The sequence below is a fragment of the Fragaria vesca genome, linkage group LG2 (assembly GCF_000184155.1).
Source record: "Fragaria vesca subsp. vesca linkage group LG2, FraVesHawaii_1.0, whole genome shotgun sequence".
Classification (NCBI taxonomy): Eukaryota; Viridiplantae; Streptophyta; class Magnoliopsida; order Rosales; family Rosaceae; genus Fragaria; species Fragaria vesca.
In genome coordinates this window covers 4,695,235-4,706,047 of record NC_020492.1, presented here as the reverse complement: position 1 = coordinate 4,706,047, position 10,813 = coordinate 4,695,235, and the positions used below count along the sequence as shown (strand labels likewise).

Below are 10,813 nucleotides of genomic sequence, written 5' to 3'. Positions count from 1 at the left end.
ATATATATATATATATATATATAGGAAGAGCAAGCTTGTACAACTAGGATTCTTGGCACAATTAGGATTATGAAGGTCTCGGCTTTTAGGGTGTGCTTCAATTTGTACTAGTCCACTGAGGATTAAGTTGTCTTACTAGGAGAACCTAGGAATCCAGTTTCCTGACGGAATACTGCTGCAAATAAGTATAAATACTTGCAAATCAAACCCTTTAGTTTCAATTATCTCTATTTGTCTAAAAAAATATATATATTCAATTGTCATTGGTAATGGCATTAGCAACAAAAGGCGAGGCTCCAGCTATTGGGATCGATCTTGGAACTACTTACTCGTGCGTTGGGGTTTGGGAACACGCGTAGAGATCATAGCCAATGATCAAGGCAACATAACAACACCGTCCTATGTTGCTTTCACTGATGAATGCCGGTTGATCGGTGATGCTGCCAAGAACCAAGTCACCGCCAATCCAATCAACACTGTTTTTGATGCAAAGCGATTAATAGGCAGAAGATTCAGTGATGCATGTGTTGAGAGTGATATGAAATTATGGCCCTTTAAGGTTCGTGGTGCGAGTGACAAGCCTATGATTGTGGTCAACTACAAAAATGAAAAGAAGCAATTTGCCCCCGAAGAGATATCTTCAATGGTTTTCAGTAAGATGCGTGAAATTGCAGAGGCCTACCTCGGACAGACAATAAAGAATGTTGTTATAACGGTTCCGACATACTTCAATAGTTTTCAGTAAGATGCGTGAAATTGCAGAGGCCTACCTCGGACAGACAATAAAGAATGTTGTTATAACAGTTCCGGCATACTTCAATAACTTTCAACGACAAGTGACAAAAGATGCTGGTGTAATAGCAGGCATGAATGTGATGTGTGTCCTTAATGAGACAACATCCGCAGCTATTGCATACGGTCTTGACAAAAAGGCTACAAACATTGGTGGTAATAATGTCCTCATTTTTGATCTTGGGGGTGGTACATTTGATGTTTCCCTCCTTCAAGTTGAAGATGGGATTTTTGATGTGAAAGCTACCGCAGGAGATACACATCTTGGGGGTGAAGATTTTGATAATAGAATGGTGAACCATTTTGTGCAAGAGTTCAAGACGAAGCACATGAAGGACATCAGTAATGACCCAAAACCATTAAGAAAACTAAGAACATCATGTGAGGGAGCAAAACGAAATCTTTCTTCAAGAGCCGAAACCACCATCGAGATTGATTCTTTATTCGAGGGTATCGACTTCCACTCTAAAATAACAAGAGCAAAATTTGAAGAGCTCAACATAGATCTCTTTAGAGAATGCATGAAGACTGTGGAGAAATGTATAGGGGATGCTAAGATGGATACGAAGAGTATTCAAGATATTGTTCTTGTTGGTGGATCTAGTAGAATTACCAAGGTGCAACAACTATTGCGCGACTTCTTTAATGGTAAGGAGCTTTGCAAGAGTATCAATCCTGATAAAAAAGTTGCATATGGCGCTACGGTACAAGCTGCAGTTTTGCAGGGTGGTATTGAGAAGGTGCAAGACTTACTCTTGTTGGATGTAACTCCCCATTCCATTGGTTTAGAGACTCACACAGGAGAATATTTGGTTTTTATCCCAAAAAACACTACCATTCCCACTAAGAAAACTATATATTCAACAACTATCGAAAATAACCAACCTGCTTTGATAGTTCTTGTGTATGAGGGCGAAGAAAAAATAGCCAAAATCAATAAATTGCTGAGTGAGTTAGTGCTTGAGGGTATTACTCGTGGTCCAAAAGGTAAACCTAAAATCATTATTTGTTTTGAGATCGATGCCAATGGAATTTTGACTCAGAATCAAGAAAATGATCACCATTTCAAATTACAGAGGCGTTTTATCGAACAAAGAAATTGAGAAGATGATCAAGGTAGAAGAAAGGTACAAGTTAGAGGAAGAGAAATATAACAAGAAGGGATTTAACTCTTCTGCCCTGTCGTAGTTAGTGAATTTACTGAATTTCATACATCGCGAGATCACTAGGTTTATTGTTTAATGTAATGATCAGCATGATGCAACATTAGCTTAAATACGGTTTTGGTTATTAGTTTGCAATCTAGCGTCAAGTCCATGTCATTTTCTCCGCCTATTGTGTCCTCTTCATTCGGTCTCTCTTCTTTCTGTTTCATCTGCTAATCTGCTATCAGCACAACGCTAGAAACCCAACCCGAGTGATGGGAGCTTTGACTTTTTTAGTGATGTGATTTCTTTTTTAATTTTCCTTGGATTTCTCTTCCTCAATCCCTGACTTTTTTTGGAGTGACAAATTAAGGAAACGAGGAACTTCTTATCTGCATTAGCTGTGGGTGCAAATATTTTCACCATAAGATTTAAATACAAATGAACATCCCTTTATACGTGAAAAGTCAAATTTGGAGTAAAATCATCTCGTGATCAATCTGGTAGCGGCCAAATCCGGTATGGCCCCAAGAAGTTTTGGGTCCCAACCCGTCCACGAATGGAATGGGCCGTGATCGAATCGCATGGTGAACAAATTAGGTTGTAAGTAAATGGGCCGTGAGCAGAATGAAATGGGTAAAGGACGAATCTGGTTGGGGATGAATAGGCTCGAGGAGCATGTTGATCCAGTCAAGGTGAAGGAGAACGTGGCAACGAAGGAAATTATGGAGCGGTGTTGGATGAACGTGATTTAGTGGAAGTTGGTCACGTTGAAGGAAAATCATGCAGACGTGGATCGTGTAGCGATCAAGTCTGGTTGTGGCCGGATAGGGTGTCGGTCAAATCAAGTTGCATGAGAGGGAGATGCGGCAAGAACAAGTTGAGGACGAAGTGAAATAGAACGGGACGACGGGAAGAAAGGGTAGTGGAGTTTTTCCATGATATCCATAATACGAAGTCGTGGATCCACTCGTGCTGAACATTAAGGGTCAAGGAGTGATGGCTATATATGACTGGAAGAGGATCTGGAAAGGGGATGAAAAGTCAGTCGGAGAGCACCATATAATACATTTTGGAGATTTTAGATTGTGAGAGACATTTTCGCTGGTGAATTTTTGGTCCATTTTCATATCCATAATCAAAAGGAGAAAAAGCTTTCATTCCCGCTCCAGTTAAGATTGGTTAGTGAGGAAATCTTCTACCCGAATTTTTCCTCCCCAACATTAGCACTTTCTGCAAGAGTTAGTTTACAGAATAGTGTTGCTTTGTCACAGAAGGTTATGAAGATGAGTCTTCCAACATCATCTTAATTGGGCACCAAGTAACATGCAATGGTCTAAGTCTTGAATTTGCGATCCTGCTTACCAATGTAAGGACCGCATTTTCCATCATGGTAATCGCCTAATCGGGTCACTGTGTCTTTCCATCATATTCCAACCTATTTGGGATTTTTGTAGCCAAAAACAAAACAGATATGGCCAAGATTTAAACACCGATTTTGTATCCTTCATTTTGTTCTAGTCAAGCAATAAGGGAATTCCCTAAAACTGCTAGGACTCGTTGTCCTAACTGAATAGCAATCACCATTGTTCTTAGAATCACAAATTGATCTAATTCTAATACATAAGCATTTGTTGTTAGGACCGCGGCAGTCGCCGCTATTAAAACCCTCAGTTCGGCAATGAGATACACATTTGCCCCTATTTGTAGCACAAATTCCTTGGAACTTTTTGCTACGGGTTTCGCATGTTCCTGTGAACTTTGGGTGCCATATGTTGTTTGCATTTAACATTGTACCTACATTACAAACACACACACATTAATATTCACACAAAAAGTTCATGTCTATATAGCTAGTAATAGAGATTATTACAGTAAGCAAACATTAGAGAGGTGTAAATAATAATTATACCATTGTGCACCAATACAAGAAGACCCACGAAGAAAATCTTAAGCTTTTGAAATAATCCATCCATATGTAACTTCTTGTTACCTAGCTAGTGTGTTGAGGATCAATGCATACGGCCCTCATATATATAGCTCATCAGCCTTTGCATTTGTCAAAATTATAGATAACAGTAACAAAAAAAAAAAAAAAAAGAGGACATATACCTAATAAAACATGGCTGTAAACCAAAAGGGTTGTGAATAATCCTAAAGCAATACAAGCCCGCTCACCTGCGGAACTGTTTTGAGGGACAAAAAGGGAAAGATGACTGGAGGCCATTAGATCTTAATGAACCGAATCGGACGGTTGAAATTTACTAAACAAACCTTTACGGACCCCGCCTCCTTTCTCACTTTCTCCTCTCCCCTCTCTATAACGACTGACCCACTCACCGACAACATGTCGAGGCTGCCGGAGGAGGTGATCGAGGCGATCAGTAATAACAAGGTGCCTGAAAGGCGGGCTGGCGAGGAAGTGGCGATAGCTCCGTGAACAAGCAGCTCCGGCGAAATCTTGATCTCTATGCCTTGTTGCTTCAATCTAACATGAATGATCCCTTTCCTCAAGTTCAACTAGACTTCGGTTTAGAGGCTCTAAGGTTTATCATGGGGATCATTTGAATTTTGCAAACTCAGTGTTTACAATCAAATCGATTCATGGGTTTTCTGGGTTTTGTGACTTTGTCTGTGTTGTTCAAATGCAAATGATAGGGGATAGGTGTCTGTTGTTATGTTTGATTTCATTTCATTTGGCATCCTTGATTCAAACCCAAGTTCTTCGAACTTTTTCATTCATACATGTTTGATTATCCATGAGTCTCAAACGAGACCAATTGTGTGAACGAATAGAGAGAGAGAGAGAGAGAGAGAGAGAGAGAAGAAGACCAGAAGAATAGAGAAGGGAGAGGAAGAAGAGAAAGTATTAAAAGATTATACCAACCGTTCGATTCAGTTCATTGAGATCCAATGGTCTCCAATCATCTGTCCCTTTTTGTCCCTCAAAAAGGTGAGCCGGTCTGAATGAGTATATAATTCTAGGCTGTTTCCATTCCCACTGTTCCTCTTCACTGTATGTTGAATACAATCGTAATTGTTATACAACAGTTTCTCTTTTCCTTCCCCGTCCTCCTGATTGCTGTGTTTCTGGAACTGCAGGATTTAGCACCGGACGGGCCTTTGCAGATTTTGTTCTCTGCAATTTGGAGCTGCATTTGGTGATCATGAATTTCCTTGGATGAATTAGCACCCTTTAGCCTGTGATACTGTTTCCTAGAACAATGAGAACCAGATATGTTCGATGATAAACAATTATTATTTATCCTCTGTAGCAAACTTTGCTCGCTATTTTGATTTTATTTTTAAATTCACATGGTAAGTCACCAAGTTATGCAGACCCCATATATGAAAAATTGGACCCACAATTAAATTTTCAGTCATTACATTATCAAGATCTCTTGCCAAAAGTCCCCACAATCATGATAACCCAAGCCTTTAGTGCAGAGTGGTCATAGGTTGAACAATAGAAATTAGCAAGTCCATGAATTTGATCTTCTCATTGCAGACTTCATCTGTTTATATTCCTCGAGCGCTATCATTCCCAAATGGGATGAGTCTTCCAACATCAACTTATTGGGGCACCAAGTAACCTGCAATGGACCAAGGCTGGAATTTGCGAGCCTGCATCCCAACGCAACGACTGCATTTTCCATCATAGTATTCGGGCCACTGTTGTCTTTCGGCAACCTGCTATTGCCTCTCGGCAAGTTCAATGACTCGTCTTGCAATCTGGGGTCGTACAGTCATGATGCATGCAAGTGATGCAACAGTGAGAAGCCATAAATTACAATGACAACATGTACTCAGTAGAAAGTATATAGAGGGTAGTATAGCTAGTAGGATGTATATATGGAATGTTTAATTTGTATTAGTCCAGCGAGAATGAAGTTTTCTTATTAGGAAAACCTAGGAATCAAGTTTCCTAACGGAATACTGCTGCATTATCCGTGTGTTCAATCTCTCGTTATATATACTTGCACATCAGACTCATTACTTTTCAATTGTCTCTGTCTGTCTAAAACAAATATATATTCACAGACGCACAAGCTCTCTACGTACAATTGATAATGGCATTAGCAGCAAAAGGCGAGGCTCCCGTGTGTTGGGGTTTGGCAACACGATGGCGTAGAAATCATAGCCAATGATCAAGGCAACACAACAGAACAACACCGTCCTATGTTGCTTTCACTGATGCAGGCCGGTTGATCGGTAATGCTGACAAGAACCAAGTCACCACCAATCCGATCAACACCGTTTTTGGTACGTCATCAATTTCATACTGCTCATTATCTCCCTCCATATATATCTAATCAACGTTGCTGGTTTCATATTGATTAATTTGAATGAGGGTTTCTTGTGTATATACACTGTTTGGCTGGTTATAGAATATATTCTATATATGTAACCATAGAATGAGACTATATATGAATTTTTTTTCTTTCTTGGCAATCAATTACATAACTTCTATATATGAAATTTAAAACGTGTCTATGGGTTTCACGAGGTAGCAAAGTTCAAACCATTATGTGTACTTCAATTAATCAAGCAAAACTGGATTGTAGCCATACTTCGTCGTCGTTGTATTTTTATTTTATATCTTTCATGGTTTTGTAGCCTTATCAGTGATAGCCCTGTTTACAGTAACTTTTACTATTCATATTTCATAACTAATGAAGCATCCATGCTCTTGTTTACCATATCTTTCAGATGTAAAACGATTAATAGGCAGAAGATTTAGTGATGCATGTGTTCAGAGTGATTTGAGATTATGGCCCTTCCAGGTTCGTGGTGTCAGGGCCGGTCATGTGTAATATGAGACCCTGTGTGAAATCTTGAATGTGACCTTTTTTATTTATTTTTATTTATTGAATGTTGCCTTATACAAAATTTTGATCCCGAACGTATACATAAACCAATATTAAAACCCATAACCTCTCATTGAAATACAAGACATAACATATTCCTAAGGTTCTTAAGAAGAAAAACGCACAAAAAAAGGGTGAGAACGCAGAAAAAAAAGTAGGAAAATAGTCCCTTATAAAATCGCAACACTAGTGGAAATATCTACTTAGCCGACGGAAAAAACTCGTCGCCTAAGACCGAATTTCTGTCGATTACAATCTTGGCCGACGAATTATTCGTCGTCTAAGTTCCGTCGCCTAGGTGTCGTGAGGTAGACACTTAAGTGACGGAAAATCAGTTAGTCGTTGACTAAGACCGATCCAACCCGACGGACACTTACCTGCCTTGTCGACAAACGGAATCGTTGATAAAACTCTCTATCGACGGAAAAATTTTGTCAGAAATATTTGTAGCCAACGAATACGATATTCCTCTTAACCGACGTAACAGTCGTTGGTATATATGTTTACCGACGAATATATGATCGTTTTTAAGCGACGGAAAATTCGTCGGTATAGTTTTTGCCTGACGAATGTGTGTCTGTTTTTAGTCGACGATTGATCTTTGAATTCGTAGGACAAGTTGTTTAGCTTAAGTGACGAATCTCACTCTTTCCGTCGCCTAGGTATTTTATCTTAGGAGACGAATGTTACTGTTCCGTGGCTTCGGTTGTTTATCTTGGGCGACGAAGATTAGTGTTTCAGTCGTCGAAGATAAATATCTTGGGTGACGAAGATTAGTGTTTCCGTCGTCCAAGACAAATATCTTGGGCGACAAAGGTTTCTGTTTCAGTCGCCTAAGAGATTTTAATTAGGTTGAAAAAACACTAAATTTTGTTATTTATTTATTTTTTTGGGTTTCACTGTTTCCAAAAATTACAAATCAGTAACAATAATGAAACACATACAGATACATATATACCGAAAGAACTGGATTTGGACCATTTTTCATATATTGATCACAGATGGACAAATATTATTCATATATACAAAATAATTAATGAATTAACTAGCTAGGTAGAAAATTGTTCATACAATGTAGCTAAACTATGAATCTTCTACAAAATCAATAATTCTAAGGACGTCCGTTGTCCAATTCTATATTATCGCCTAGATCATCATTGTTTTGTGGGGAAACATGTGGAGGAGGAGAAGCATCTGGAGGTGGAGGAGGAAACTGTGGAGGAGGAGGAGGTGGCATACCTAGGTGCTCATATAAGGCTGCAACTTGGGACTGCACAGCATTATACATAGACTCAGCACGCAGGACACGCTGCTGGACCTCTTGGAATTGTTGTTGGGCACGTCGCTGGACCTCTGTTAACTTGCTGCTGGGCACGATCCTCTGATTCCTTTAGTCTCTGCTCATAGCGCTGCTGCACCTCTTGGAGTTACTGCTCATCAACTCTAGGAGGACGACTATGTGAAGTGGAACCATTTGAAGAATGGCTCAAGTCTCGCTCGCCACCTCGTCCCATCCCTCTGATCTCCTTTCCTTTGCGAGTTTTGAGCACCGTACCCAACACCTCAATTTGTTGGGACTGAACACTTTCCATAATCTGCTCCTCCGTCGCGTCAGGGTGTTGTTCCTTAAATGCATCCTTTCGTTTATTAACTTCATCAACCATGTCATTCTGCATGCATTTAAAATACATCAATAAAGTTTCCATAATAAAGTTTACTGGTTATATAATAAACAGAGAAGCTACTGGGGGTCAGTAAAAGTTTACTACCCCCTAGTAAACTTCTACTGGGGGTCAGTAAACATGCAATTCATTATCTCCATTTCAGTTTCATGGCCACAACACACAACAGATACCCTAATAAACAACTTTATTGTTCCCTAGAAAACCCAGTAGAAGTTTACTGCCCCCCCAGTAAACTTCTACTGGGGGTCAGTAAACTTGCAATTCATTATCTCCCTTTCAGTTTCATGGTCACAACACACAACACATACCCTAATAAACAACTTTATTACTCCCTAGAAAACCCAGTAGAAGTTTACTGCCCCCTAGAAAACTTATACTGGGGGTCAGTAAACTTGCAATTTATTATCTCTCTTTCAGTTTCATGGCCACAATACACAACAGATACCTTAATAAACATCTTCATTAATTGCTCCGTAGTAAACAATTTTATTGCTCCCTAAAACTATACATATTAATTAATGACAGTGATAATAACACTTCTTTTTTGTTTTGGAAGAAGCAGGAAAACATGACATTGTAATTTGACAGTGCCAAGATTCAACTGAATGGTCTCATATATATACCAATAGCCGGATTTACACATGCTTGAAACATTTGCTAAGCTTACATAAAGTAAAAGGAAAGACACTTACATATTTCTTGGTCGTATCTTCATCACCGGCCCTGACATAGATCTTCTCAAAACCTTTGATAATTGGAAGCTGCTCCCCTTGTATTCTGAGTTCCTCCATTGTGTAGATGATAGGAGAAGACCCTGTGTGGTGGTGCATAGTCTTCTCCCCACGGTTCCGCTTGTTTGCCAAGAAGAGTCTCTAATATATACACAAAAAAATATTAAATAGATTAGTAAAATACAAAGGAAACAATGAATGTAATTTAAAAATAAAAATAAAAAACAATGAAAGTAATTTAAAAAATCACCTTGAACGCATCTGACTCGAAGTGCTGGCATAGAAAGTCCCACTGGTCCTCTCTCCCAATGAAATCTGAAGGCATGCCAGAGGACCCTTCCTTCAGATAAGCTTTGTGGCACTGGTACTTCCAGTCCTTGTACCTCTCCTGTGCTCTCATCAGTATCCAATTGAACATTGCCTCATCATTTTCATCCCACTCGTACTTCGGCTAAGTAAGAAAGAAATCAAAAAATCCCATGTTAAGCACTAAAAATAAAATAAAAAAAATTAACACACCCAATTATTATCACAAAACACATATTTCAATTCATATCAGCACACAATACTTTATACATATTCAATCATACTTTACACAAATCCATAACATTTTCACTTTATAAGAAAACTCCTTATGCAAACATATCCTTAGACATGAAATTTTATCAACAGAGAGATGTCAATTCAGTCAGTTCATGCCTTCCAATTACATAAGCAATCATATATATGTTATCAAATTAATGTAATTAAGTAAATTTACTTTTCATATACTTTTCAGTTACTTACCGACATTGCATTCCACACCTTCCACTTCTCAGTTTGATCAAGGTCGTAGAACGTGCTTGCCCTCATTCCCACTAGACTCTGTATGGCGCAACTGATATCATGTGCCACCAAGCTATTTATCCCCCTGACACTAGGGCCTTTTACACGGGGGCAATACTCCAGCTTGATCTTCTGTCCCGTTTGTTGAACGATATCCTCCAACTTCTTTCCAGAACAAAAACCCCGTCTCTTTTTCATGGCCAGAGCTACAATTAACATGTGAAAATACATTATGATACTTAATATACAAGAGGATATTTGTTGTGTGTAAGTGGCATGAAAATGAAAGAGACATATTGTACTGCAAGTTTACTGACCCCCATTATAAGTTTACGGACCCCCAGAAGAAGTTTACTGGCCCACAGTAGAAGTATACTAACCCCCAGTAGAAGTTTACTGAGGGGCAGTAAATTAATACACTTACCTGTTTGGCTTCTAACTTTGATTCGAGCGCTGCCGACGATGCATCTTGCAGATTCGGGTGCGGTTGCAGTCTCGGGTGCGGTTACAGACGCCAATTGAGATCCCATTGAATAACTGTCAACTGTAGGGCGCCGCACGATCAAGGGGGGAGCCCCTGGTGGTACTGTCTCAGCCGGCATGGGGTTAGGATGGCTGCTACTGCTAGCTGAGCCAACGCTCTGCCGTATTGACTCATCAAAGCATTGGCCTTAGTGGCTCGACCCTTCCTCTTCCCCATGATCACCATATCTTGCACATGAATAACACACAATTGTTAGTAAATGAGTGAGTAATAGATAAAGATT

General features: G+C 39.4%; 1 pseudogene; it reads left to right on the top strand.

The window, feature by feature from the left end:
- Window positions 1–269: 269 nt before the first annotated feature.
- On the top strand, window positions 270–1,980 carry LOC101301554 (annotated as a pseudogene).
- Window positions 1,981–10,813: the final 8,833 nt, after the last annotated feature.